Consider the following 12,089-nt stretch of genomic DNA (forward strand, 5'->3'; position numbering starts at 1 on the left):
AATCAACTCAAGAGGTTTAAAATTTATTTTTCATTTAATCTTGAGTTTATAGGAACGCCGTACTATAAAGAGGGATGCATCATGTTGATAGATAAATATTCATAAGTGCTCAAGACAACCCATGGAAGTTTGAGAGTGAGAGAGACCTAAATTGCTAACATGTTGCGCACTGCCAGTAAATACCGGATGTGTCCGGTATACATATCGGACGTGTCCGATATTTGCAAGGTGCGTAATTTTGTCTCTATGGTTTTGGGTGGTTGAGATAGTCAGAAGTTCTGACAATCGTCGGGAGTTCCAGGGGTTGGAAGTTCCAACAAGCATCGGGAGTCCCGACACCTTACTGACTTGAGAGTTAACTGTCCTGGTCATACTGGACGTGTCCGGTATAGTCGACCAGAGCCCAACGGCTAGTTTTTCAAAAGGGCTAGGGTCGGAAGTTCCAGCAAGAGTCGGGAGTTCCGGGTGTCGGAAGTTTTGGCAAGAGTCGGGAGTTCCGACGCCTCACGCGCTTTTAACACTCTAACCTTTGGCGCAGTGCAGGTCACACCAAACGTGTACGGTATGCATACCGTGTCCGGTATGTCCCAATGATTAGTTTTTCAAAGGGGCTATAAATACCCCCAAGACTCCACCTTTGGAGGCTGCTAATTCTGCTGATACACATACACGTTTTTGAGCCTTGAGAACACTTTCCAACCCTCTATTTGTGAGTGTGTGATTCAATTTCCAAATCCAATTGTGGTTGAGTGAAATTTGAAAAAGAGAGCAAGCCATCCACTTGAGCACTTGTGCATATTGTTGATCTCATGATTTGCATTTGTTACTCTTGAATTCTTCGGTCCTAGACAGCTAGGCATCGTCGGAGAGTACCCGAGAGATTGTGGTGTGCCTCAGAAAGTTTGTAACGATCGATCTCACCGCCGCAAGGGAAGAGATTAAACTAGTGGAAGGAGGAAAAGCGGTTGGAAAAGACCACGGCTAGAGTCGACCTTTGTTGGGTCCTCTAGAGCTAGCCTTTGCTGGGTCGCTCGCAGCCCCCTCAATGGAGAGTAGGACTCGACGGACTCCGAACTTCGATAAAACAAATACCATGTGTCATTTCTATTCCTTTGGTATTTGTGATCCACTTGTGGTGGTTGAGCTTGTGTGAAGGTTCTTTGTGCATTACATATCATCTAGTAGGCACCTACAGCTTGTGTGGAAGTTTGGAATCAAAAGAAGCAAGATTGAAGTTTGGTGTTGTCTGCTCGTGTATACCGGACGTGTCCGGTATTGCCCCCGCGTTGAATTTGTTTAATCTCTATTCTAATATTTGTGGTGAAGGGTTGTAGCTCCCAGGCTCATTTAGTATCTTTCTTATACTTAGTGGCTTATTTGTGAGGGGTTGTATTACTCTGATTTAAAGTTTCCATTTTCATTCTAATCGTTTCCGCATTTTAAGGTGTTGAATTTTCAGAAACGCCTATTCACACCCCTCTCTAGGCGGCATCCTCAGTCCTTATAGGGTTGCATAGTACGACTGCCCAGTGCGATGTTGGGACTTGGGAGTGAATGGAGCCACGCATGGTAGATGGTGCCGAGGCAAACATCTGAATAAGTCATAGCTTCAACAGCTACCAGATAGTAAGCAAAATATAGAAAGTGTTAATCTAGTTCTAGTTTCACATAAATCATGGCAAATATATTTCATCAAGTTGCAAACATATGAATCTTTTGTAGTTTCATCATAGCAGTTAATGCTCTAATCGCCTGGGAGGGAAATTGTGACACTATAAAACAACTGGAAATATTCTAGGAGCTTCATTGCTGATGGAGCTACTGCAACACAGCAAGGCGTTTCTCCACCAGAAGGTTCACTTGTTTGCACAATCTGTGAAAATGTCAGCTATCAATACACTAATGGGCTAGCTATCACTGAACTAATTCTCATCACCGCTACTATCACTGAACTAATGGGTTAACTATAAGTATCACTCTACTAATTCTCACTATATAGCACACAAATAGCATTTCCTCTCACTGAACTAATAAATCCATATTAAATCAATTTATATCCCTCAAGATAAGTGTTGACAACCAAAAATGTTCATTTTGTGAAGTTGTCAAAATGTGAAACAGACTTCACCATTGTGTTCCTCTCGTCGAGACGGTCAAGAAACATATATGGAATGTCTAATTCGGAGTTCGGTTGAAGAAGTTATGCCCTTGGAAAGATGCCTCGGTGTCGGGAGTTTCGACGTGTGTCGGGACTTCTGGGAAGCCTAAAGAAATCTGCTCGGGTGTCTAGGGTTATCCCTACGTCGGGAGTTCCGACAAAAGTCGGAAGTTCCGACTATTGGGAGTTCCAACCTAAGTCGGGACTTCCGACTAGACTTCCGACATACCTGACATAAAATCATGTTTGGATCTGGCCTTTTGGATTCCGATCCGAACTGTTCCAAACTCATGGGAAACTTGGAAAATAAGGCTTGGAGAGGTTTCCTACTGGGATAAGACCACCCCCCTCTATATATATGAGAGGATCATGGCCGATTGAGTTACCCATCTATCCAATCATCAAACAAATTAATCTATTACCTCTACCCCAACCCTTTTACCCTCTTCTCCAACCCCTATGCTGTTCATCTCTTGATCCGACGACCAAGGATGGTGCCCTAGGCTTGCCGGCCGACCTAGGGCAACCCGACGACGTCCTTGCCCTGACGGGGTCCCTCCCGGGCGAGAGCTTCGATGGTTTCTTTGCTAGTTTGCCTGAAAACTAGACGGTTCTTCATCACGTAAGCACGTTGGTTATCCTTTAGTGGTTTGCTTGTAAACCTCTCCATTCTTCACCACGAAAGAGTGATATCCTCGCTGCGTTCTTTGGTCCGTAGCGACCCGGGCGTCCAAGGCCCTATTGGTGTTTGATTCGGATCACTTCCGACGTCAACACACTTTTTGGCGACTCCGCTAGGGACGATTGGTTCGGCTATCTCTTATAGCCGATCTCTCTGACCTAGCCTTACTCCTCGTTGATCTATCTTCTTGAGCTTGCCATTACCATTGCATCTGGCCCAAAAGGCTGATCGCATCTGGTTTTGACCCCTTGTGATCTTGTTTGCGATTTTGCAACAAGTTGCGCTGCTTATCGAAAAATTCAGCAAGGCGGTCAAGTTATAAATCATGAAGTACCAAGGTGTTGCATCATAATATTACTACAATCACCCTGAGGTACAACTTACAAATGCATCTTATGATCCTAATAGTTATTTTGCAAGTTCTATGAGCTCTCATGTTGGTGTTGCTAGCTGTAATGATACTAGATATGTTACATCGGCTAATACTTTTGTTAATGCTCCTCATCATACACATCATAATTATGAATATTATGGTCAAGAGCCGACGCATGTTGTAAATTCTTCAAGTTTTGATGCTACTAGCAACATACAACATGTAAATTGTTATTCATCGGCTATAAGTTCACAATATATGGTTCCACCACAAGACATGCCGATGAATGAGAGAATTGGCTATAACAATGCTAATTATTTAGCCAATTGCCCTAAAAATTTAGCACCATATGCCAATGCTCCTATTCATAATTCGGCTCCATATGTTACTCCCAACTCAAGCCGAATTAATGAAAATTCAGCAAGGTGTTTAAGTGCTAATACTTATGATTCGGCTTCACGTGTTACTAGTAACCATAGCCGAATCAATGAAAAATTCAGCACCTTATGCAAAGATCAATGCTCATAATTCGGCTTTGTATTTCGCTCATGACCATAGCCGAATTAGTGAAACTTCAACAAGGCATTCAAGTGCTAAAACTCATGATTCAGCTCCACATATTGATAATAATTGTAGCCGAATCAATGAAAATTCAGCAATGTGTGCACTTGCAAACAATTAAGATTCGGCTTTATTTGTTGCTCTCAAATCAAGCCGAATCGATGAAGATTTAGCCCATGCTAGGAATCCATATGGTTCCTCTAAATGGAAGGTGCCCACTTATCATAGACCGTACCCATTATGCTATGATTACTTGAAAACTCCTAATGGTTCGTGGGTACCTGATTTTTATGAATTTAGTGGTGAAGATGATAAAACCACTATGGAACATATTAGTATATATCTCTCACAGCTGGGTTTTGCCGGTAAAGAAGACTATATGAGTGCGAAATTTTCCTTTATCTCTCACCGGTATTGCCGTTGTATGGTTTACATCTTTGCCACAATGTACTATTGGTTCATGGTCTCAATTAGAGGAGCAATTCTATGAATATTTTGGAAAGACTAATGAGAAAAGGCCGATCACAGTTGAGTCATCGGTTCAAAGAGGATTGCTAGTGGGCATGAAAGAAATAATTGATTCGGATGTAAGCAAAGGTTCGGCTACAAAAGCCGAACAATACAATATCCTTTCGAATCAATCACATCTCAAAAAACAAGTCTTGCTATAGAAAAGCATGGGAAACGCCAGAAACTAGCTAGACTTGATTTTTTAGGAGCTGAAGGGGTTGTACACTTATCTAGTAATTACCGCATCATTGATGGAGATCAAGCCCCTACAAGCAACAAAGGAGGGCTGCCTGCCTACACAGAATCGGCTGAGCCGACTTCAAAGTTAGCTGAGCTTATTGCTGCCTGCCCTGAGTCAGCTAAGCCGACTGCCCCTGCTAGTGCCCAAGTCGGCCTAGCCGACTTCCAGTCGACTAAACTGACTTTCTCAGTCTCGGCAGCTGCCGATGCATCTTCAGATGATTCAGCACCTATTGTTGATCATTCTCTGGAGATGAAGAGCAACATCATGCAAATCAAGGACGTGCACTTTTCCAACATGATCAACAAGGTAGAAAACACAAATATTTTGCTCAAATTCCAATCTGGTCATACTATTTCAATTTCTGCATCTATTAGAGATATCCTTGCTAATTGTTATAATAGACCGATTGAGAATAGCAATTTATTTGTTGATAATAAAATAAATTCAGATTCTATCAGCCAAGACATTGTTCCATATGGCAAGGCCGATAGTGGTAATTCATCAAAGCTAAAGCTTCCTATAAGAAATTGCAAAGGTGTGGCCGAATGGATTGATAATAAATCCGATCCATTCGTTTGCCTAGCTTTAAAGCCGACTCCACAAAAGAACCGGCTAAAGAAATCAAAGTACACCTTTGACTTTACTTTTTGTGATCATGTCTTTGATGTCTTGCTCAAGAATAATTTTATTAGAATCATTGATCACAATGCTTTGCCATCTATTCAAAACATAGAAGAGCTTACATATTGCAAATGGCATAATTCATCTGATCATAATACTTCTGATTGCAACATGTTTCGTTGAGTCATCCAATCGGCCATTGATAAAGGATGATTGAGATTTTCTGAAGCTCAACACATAGACCAATTGAATTCAATTGGTCTTGATGGCAAACAGGTTTCGAATCGGCTTGCATTAGCCGATTCACTCAAAGCCCAAAGCTTGAACACCCAAGAGAGAGATGTGGAGCCCTCAAGTGAAGGCAAGGTTGTTGTTGATGAATTGCAAATAGAAGATATTCTAGAGGACAACAAAGTTATCACAGTTCCAGAAGACACTGGGGGGGCAGCTGAAATCTCTCCAACCAAAGCAAAAGCCGATTGATCTCGTTGAGCAAGGGGAATCGGCTAAGGATCCTTCTTTGGAGCATGTCTATCAAGATGGGGAGAAGGAGGATGCTCCTAAAGCTAATGGAGGTAAAGGCCGTGACAAACAAAGAAGTAGAAGGCCGAAGCTTAGCTTCAAGGAACTTCTAGCTAAATATGAGAAGATAGCAAAAACAAATGTCACCAATCGGCCAAAGAAAATCCAATTATCAAAATTGCCTCCAAAGCACAAGTCTCAAGAGTGGAATTGGCAAGGAGATAGATCTCACGCAGCAACAACATATTCTCCTTTTGAGCAGCCAATTACCATGTCATATGGACCACAACCCGTATATTTTCATCCTTATTCATCTTGGGGCTGGTTTGATCAAGAGGCACATGTTTCACCATATTTTAGGCCACAATATATAGAGTATGCAGCTCCTAGACATTCAGAGAGATCATCATCTTGTAAAGACCAGTTTGATCAAAACCGGTCTAGAGCTCAACCAAAGAAGAAAGTGGTAAAACAAGTTTACCGCGTGAAGTATGATGGCCGAAAGAAGAAAAGTTCAGATCTAAATTTAACTATCGAAAAGCCGATTACATTGCTGAAAAATCTGGCTATTGATGGCAAAGAAGTGGAGAAATCATCTATTGATATTGTAGGTGCCAAATCTGAACAAAAGAAGGTGGGAGTGCCCAAAATCAAGAAAGATTTGCCGCTGTCTAAAACAGAAATAAAACCGATATGCTCAATCGGTTTACCAAAGTGGCAAGAGAAGAAGTTACAGAAGCTTAGTGCAGAGAAGCAGAAAGGAAAAGTCTTGGCATGGGTTCCTAAGGGAAGTATTCAAGCTCGGAAGGATGATGTTCAAGCAAGTGGTGCAACAAAAGCAAAGGAGAGAAACAGATTCAAGAAACAATTGCCAAGTTGGAGGTTTGCACCAAATCATCAAAATCATTGGTCATGGCACCATCCATACTCTCTGCCTATGCCTATGTGGAATTCATCCCCTGGTATGCATGGTTATCCCTCAGTTCCTTATTTTGATCCTTGGTGTGGATCTTTATGTTATGGAGGGTTGCCAAATTATTTTACTTACCAATGATCGAGAGCCGAAATATTTTGTTTTGGCTATGCATATTTATGTGGATGAATTCATATGGCCGATATTTTGATATCGCCCTTAGTGTAAAATATAGTCGATGAATGCTTGCAACCATCGTGCTATTACAAAGCCCCCCATGGAATTTACTTTGGTGGCCTTAAGTCCCGGGGGGCATGATATATGCATTTTGATTTACTTCATGGATGTGACAATATGGTTAGTTGGCTTGCAAATAAGGCCAAAGTGTTGGCATAATCATTATTTCTCACAATGGTGCTATTGGAGACATCAAGCCGATTAAAATTATATCTGCACCACCATTTGAGCCGAATGTGAAGTTTTCTTATTCGGCTTGGCCATATTGCAATCCATGGGGTATAACATGTTGAAGCCTATGGTGATTCCTTGCTGGTAGTACAACAAGTTGCTGGTGAATTTCAATGTTTAGAAGGATCACTAAGAGCTTGTCTTGATGCTTGCCTTGATGTTATTGATTATTTTGCCGAATTTCAAATTCAGCATATTCCGAGGCATGAAAATCAAAAGGCCAACATGTTAGCTCAGCAAGCATCTGGCTATGATGTCAGTAGACATAATTTCCATATTCAAGAACAGCCGATGCATGAAGATTTCAATTTTTCCTGTGTAGGTACAGACCAGTCGGCTTAGCCAACTGACTAAGTTGGCTCAGCCGACTACTCTTCTGTTGTGGCCAAGTCGGCTAAGCCGACTACCCTAGTTGGCCAAGCCGACACCTCTAAATCGGCTAAGCCTACTGGCCCAGTTGGTTCAGCCGACTCCCCTGTGACCAACCCGGTCAATTCGCTTGAGAAGCTATCAAATCGACCCGATATAACTTCCAGTGATGTTGGGGCCAATTTAGAAGATTGGAGAACTCCCTTGTTGAGATATCTACGTGATCCAAGTGCCAAAATTGATAAAAGTGTTCGGCGGAGCGCTTTCAAGTATGTATTGCATAATGATGAGCTCTATCAAAGAACCGCCAAAGATTTGCTGCTTAAGTGCTTGGGATCAGATCAGGCAAGAGTGGCTATGGGAGAAGTCCATGAAGGCATCTGTGGTATGCATCAATCGGCCCCGAAGATGAAGTGATTATTGTGTAGAGCCGGTTTCTATTGGCCTACTATGATGGCCGATTGTTTTCGCTACTATAAAGGTTGCGAAGAGTGCCAGAAGTTTGGAAATATTTAGCTTGTGCCTGCTGCTGTGCTTCATCCTATCATCAAACCATGGCCTTTTCGTGGTTGGGGGTTAGACTTCATTGGCCAAATATATCCCTCATCTTCGAAGGGACACCGATTTGTGTTAGTTGCTACAGATTACTTTACTAAGTGGACCGAGGGAGTTCCTTTGAAGAATATGACACACAAGGAAGTAATTAAGTTCATTACTGAGCATATTATTCATAGATTCGGCATCCCTCAAACATTAACTACAGATCAAGAGACATCGTTTGTGTCTAAAGAGGTGAGGGAATTTGCCGAATTATATAATATCAAGTTACTCAATTCATCTCCATACTATGCTCAAGCCAATGGCCAAGCTGAGTCTAGTAATAAGACTTTGATCAAGCTCATCAAAAAGAAAATTGAGGAGAATCCAAGGAGATGGCATGAAGTTTTGTCTGAGGCTCTATGGGCACATCGCATTTCAAGGCATGGTGCTACAAAGGTTACTCCTTTTGAGTTAGTATATGGCCAAGAGGCCGTGTTGCCTGTCGAAGTGAATTTGGATGCATACAGGCTTGCTAAACAAAATGATTTATCAGCTATTGTGTATCATGATTTGATGATGGATAATATCGATGAGGTGACTGATGTGAGATTAAAAGCTCTCAAGGAAATAGAGAAAGATAAAGCTCGAGTTGCTAAAGCGTACAACAAGAAAGTCAGGAGCAAATCCTTCCAAGTGGGAGAATTGGTGTGGAAAACCATACTACCAATTGGATCGAAGAGCAATCAGTTTGGCAAGTGGTCATCGAATTGGGAAGGTCCTTACAAAGTGGTCAAAGTTATATTCGGAAATTCATATGTGCTAGAGACATTGCAAGGTGAACGTCTCACGAGAGCAATCAACGGGAGGTACTTGAAAAGGTACTTTCCAAGTGTTTGGCAAGAAGCCTAAGTGCTCACCAAACAATGGCCGATACATGTATCGCCCTTAGAAAAAATGGCCGATGTATACATCGCCCTTAGCCACTGAGCAGCCGATGAGATGGGAATCGTCGCTGTTTGGTTTTAATTTATTTGATTAAGTGTTTTCAGGTTTATGCATCATTCACCTGAAAACAGGGGGCATATGTTGACAACCAAAAATGTTCATTTTGTGAAGTTGTCAAAATGTGAAACGGACTTCACCATTGTGTTCCTCTCGTCGAGACGGTCAAGAAACATATATGGAATGTCTAATTCAGAGTTCAGTTGAAGAAGTTATGCCCTCGGAAAGATGCCTCGGTGTCGGGAGTTCCGACAAAAGTCGGAAGTTCCGACTGTCGGGAGTTCCGACCCAAGTCGGGACTTCCGACTGGACTTTCGACATACCTGACAGAAAATCCTGTTCGGATCTGGCCTTTTGGATTCCGATCCGAACTGTTCCAAACTCGTGAGAAACTTGGAAAATAAGGCTTGGAGAGGTTTCCTACTGGGATAAGACCACCCCCCTCTATATATATGAGAGGATCATGGCCGATTGAGTTACCCATCTATCCAATCGTCAAACAAATCAATCTATTACCTCTACCCCAACCCTTTTACCCTCTTCTCCAACCCCTATGTTGTTCATCTCTTGATCCGACGACCAAGGATGGCGCCCTAGGCTTGCCGGCCGACCTAGGGCAATCCGACGACGTCCTTGTCCTGACGGGGTCCCTCCCGGGCGAGAGCTTCGACGGTTTCTTTGCTAGTTTGCCTGAAAACTAGCCGGTTCTTCGTCACGTAAGCACGTTGGTTATCCTTTGGTGGTTTGCTTGTAAACCTCTCCGTTCTTCACCACGAAAGAGTGATATCCTCGCTGCGTTCTTTGGTCCGTAGCGGCCCGGGCATCCAAGGCCCTATTGGTGTTTGATTCGGATCACTTCCGACGTCAACAATAAGGCTTAGGGCCAGCCTTACCTCGTGATTAGAAGAGGGCAAAGGCAATCAACGATGCGCTTCTTGAGCATGTGCACAAGCTTGATAATGGGTTAGGCATAAAACTAGCATGGGATACATATTTCCTCAAACTGGCTTACGTATGTGGATTATTAGGCAAATAGATTAAGCCTGGCAAATAGGTTATGTATAGATATAGATGACCAAACAATAATTGGAACGTGCTGCAATGTTATGGGTATAATCATTAAGCTAAGGCGATAACAACTATTCCATAATTATGAACCATACTTTCAGAAACAATCATGCAAGGAAAGAGTCCATGCAGGTTCTTGTTAATAGAATACATGTAAACCAAAAAAAGCACCACGAGCAGCATAGGAAATTCACCAGGTTCCTATCCTGTGATATCCACGATTTTGTGTTGAACACCAACAGCAGAGCAACCCTTAACCTACAAATAATAGGAGTCAAGGGAAGACAGTGATATGATAACCATGGAATGGAAAAAAATAATAAAAGTTTCCTACAGAACTCACCCAAATGCCGCAGGATGTGTTTAGACTATTTCTGCCAGCAACACTCCCAACATGCTAGCCAACCTATGTGGGGAATTTGTTTCTTTAATCAATCAGCAAAGTACTGAAGGACAAAGCAGAAAAAAAGAAATATGAAAAATAGATGTTAAAATGCAGAAATAATAACAAATCATAGGAACATACAGGAACAGGGCGTGCTGCAACCGGGAGATTGTCTGAACCACAAGCGCCTCACGAAAAGGACATCAACTGAACATGTGAAGTAATGAAAAGCGTGAATATCAACGCAAAGAAATGAATCAAGTCAAGCAGACCACATGTGTGGTTTAGTGTGCTCCTCTGGATACTTAGTGTCTAATGGAAGACAAGTACTCTTGGGAGTGGATTAAATCAGGCGATTCTGCCACACCACACCACGGATAGCTAATAATTCAGTAGCAGATGATACATGGTTATGGAATCTGGTACCTTCAATAGTTGGGATACCCATGTTCGAGGTATGATTAGGAAAACAACTATAACTCTTTTTTGTTAATAGCCGAGAAAACAGAGCCAGATAGTAAAGTTGCTGAGCAAGGATTTTTCTAAAAATGATTGAGCAAACAAATATAAACTATTTGTTCCCCTTGTCTATAGCGAATAATAGAGAGCATGGTACATGATGAATTTAACATTTAATATAACTAAATGTAAACTACTATTCCAGCTAGCATGTAGGAACCAAAGAATTGTTTATGAATAGGAGCGACAAAGAATGCCAATTGAATCAGCATGCTTTATGGAAACCAAGCCATGTGGCTGTCCCACGAAAATATTCTCCTAGCGGTGCGTTTAGCAACTATAGCCTACAGGGAAGGAGGCAAGGAGCACATGAAAATGCGATACATATTATGTTTTTGTCAATAGAAACTTCAACCTCCATCTTGAGCATGGAATTGCCAATAATCTGAAAATGAATACCAAGTTTGTCAAATGAAAAAATGGTGCTTCCTTCCATACGGTACCCAACTTGCTCTTCTCTCCGTGGGGACTTGCTGATTTACTCGGCATTTTACCAATGGTATATTGGCTGTACAAAGTCTCTCTATTAACTCAGCTATATTATCTTTCGATCTTTGAACCTCTTTGTTGACTAGTTAACTCAACAATTTTAACTTTTGGAATCTATGAGACTGAAGCCAGAAGCAGGGAGGTAATGCCAAAGTACACGTACTCCATTCACCTTCGAGGTGTCAAGTAATGCAAAGTAAACCATTAAAGCATTCATGTAATCCATAACGATGTGTTCTAGATGGTAGCAGCTGTCAACATTCTACTCACGTGCAGCAAAGGATAGAAAGTAAGGAAAAAAAATGGATCGAATAGGTCTTTGGTTCTGTGATGTTTGACTTGGTTGCAATTAACTCATTTTGCAATGAATCAAATCAACTGACCAACTACACTGTAACTCCAAACACAAGCAGATAACTACATGCTAAAGAAGCACCAGCATCATCCAAACCCACTCGATGTCTACTTACCCAGCTTGGGACAACCAAGAAATGCTATTTCTGAGTGGGACAAGGAGAGTAACATGGGATTCTGCTTGGTCTTAATGTCAGCTGTATGTGTAAATTAAATAGCTTAGCAATTAACAGCTAGCGAAGATATGCCGGAACTATTGTGCGCAAACCTCCATTCTGATAAGTTAGTGTTGTTTTATGTTGGCCTGCCAT

The sequence above is a fragment of the Miscanthus floridulus genome, chromosome 16, assembly GCF_019320115.1.
Source record: "Miscanthus floridulus cultivar M001 chromosome 16, ASM1932011v1, whole genome shotgun sequence".
NCBI classification, from domain to species: Eukaryota; Viridiplantae; Streptophyta; class Magnoliopsida; order Poales; family Poaceae; genus Miscanthus; species Miscanthus floridulus.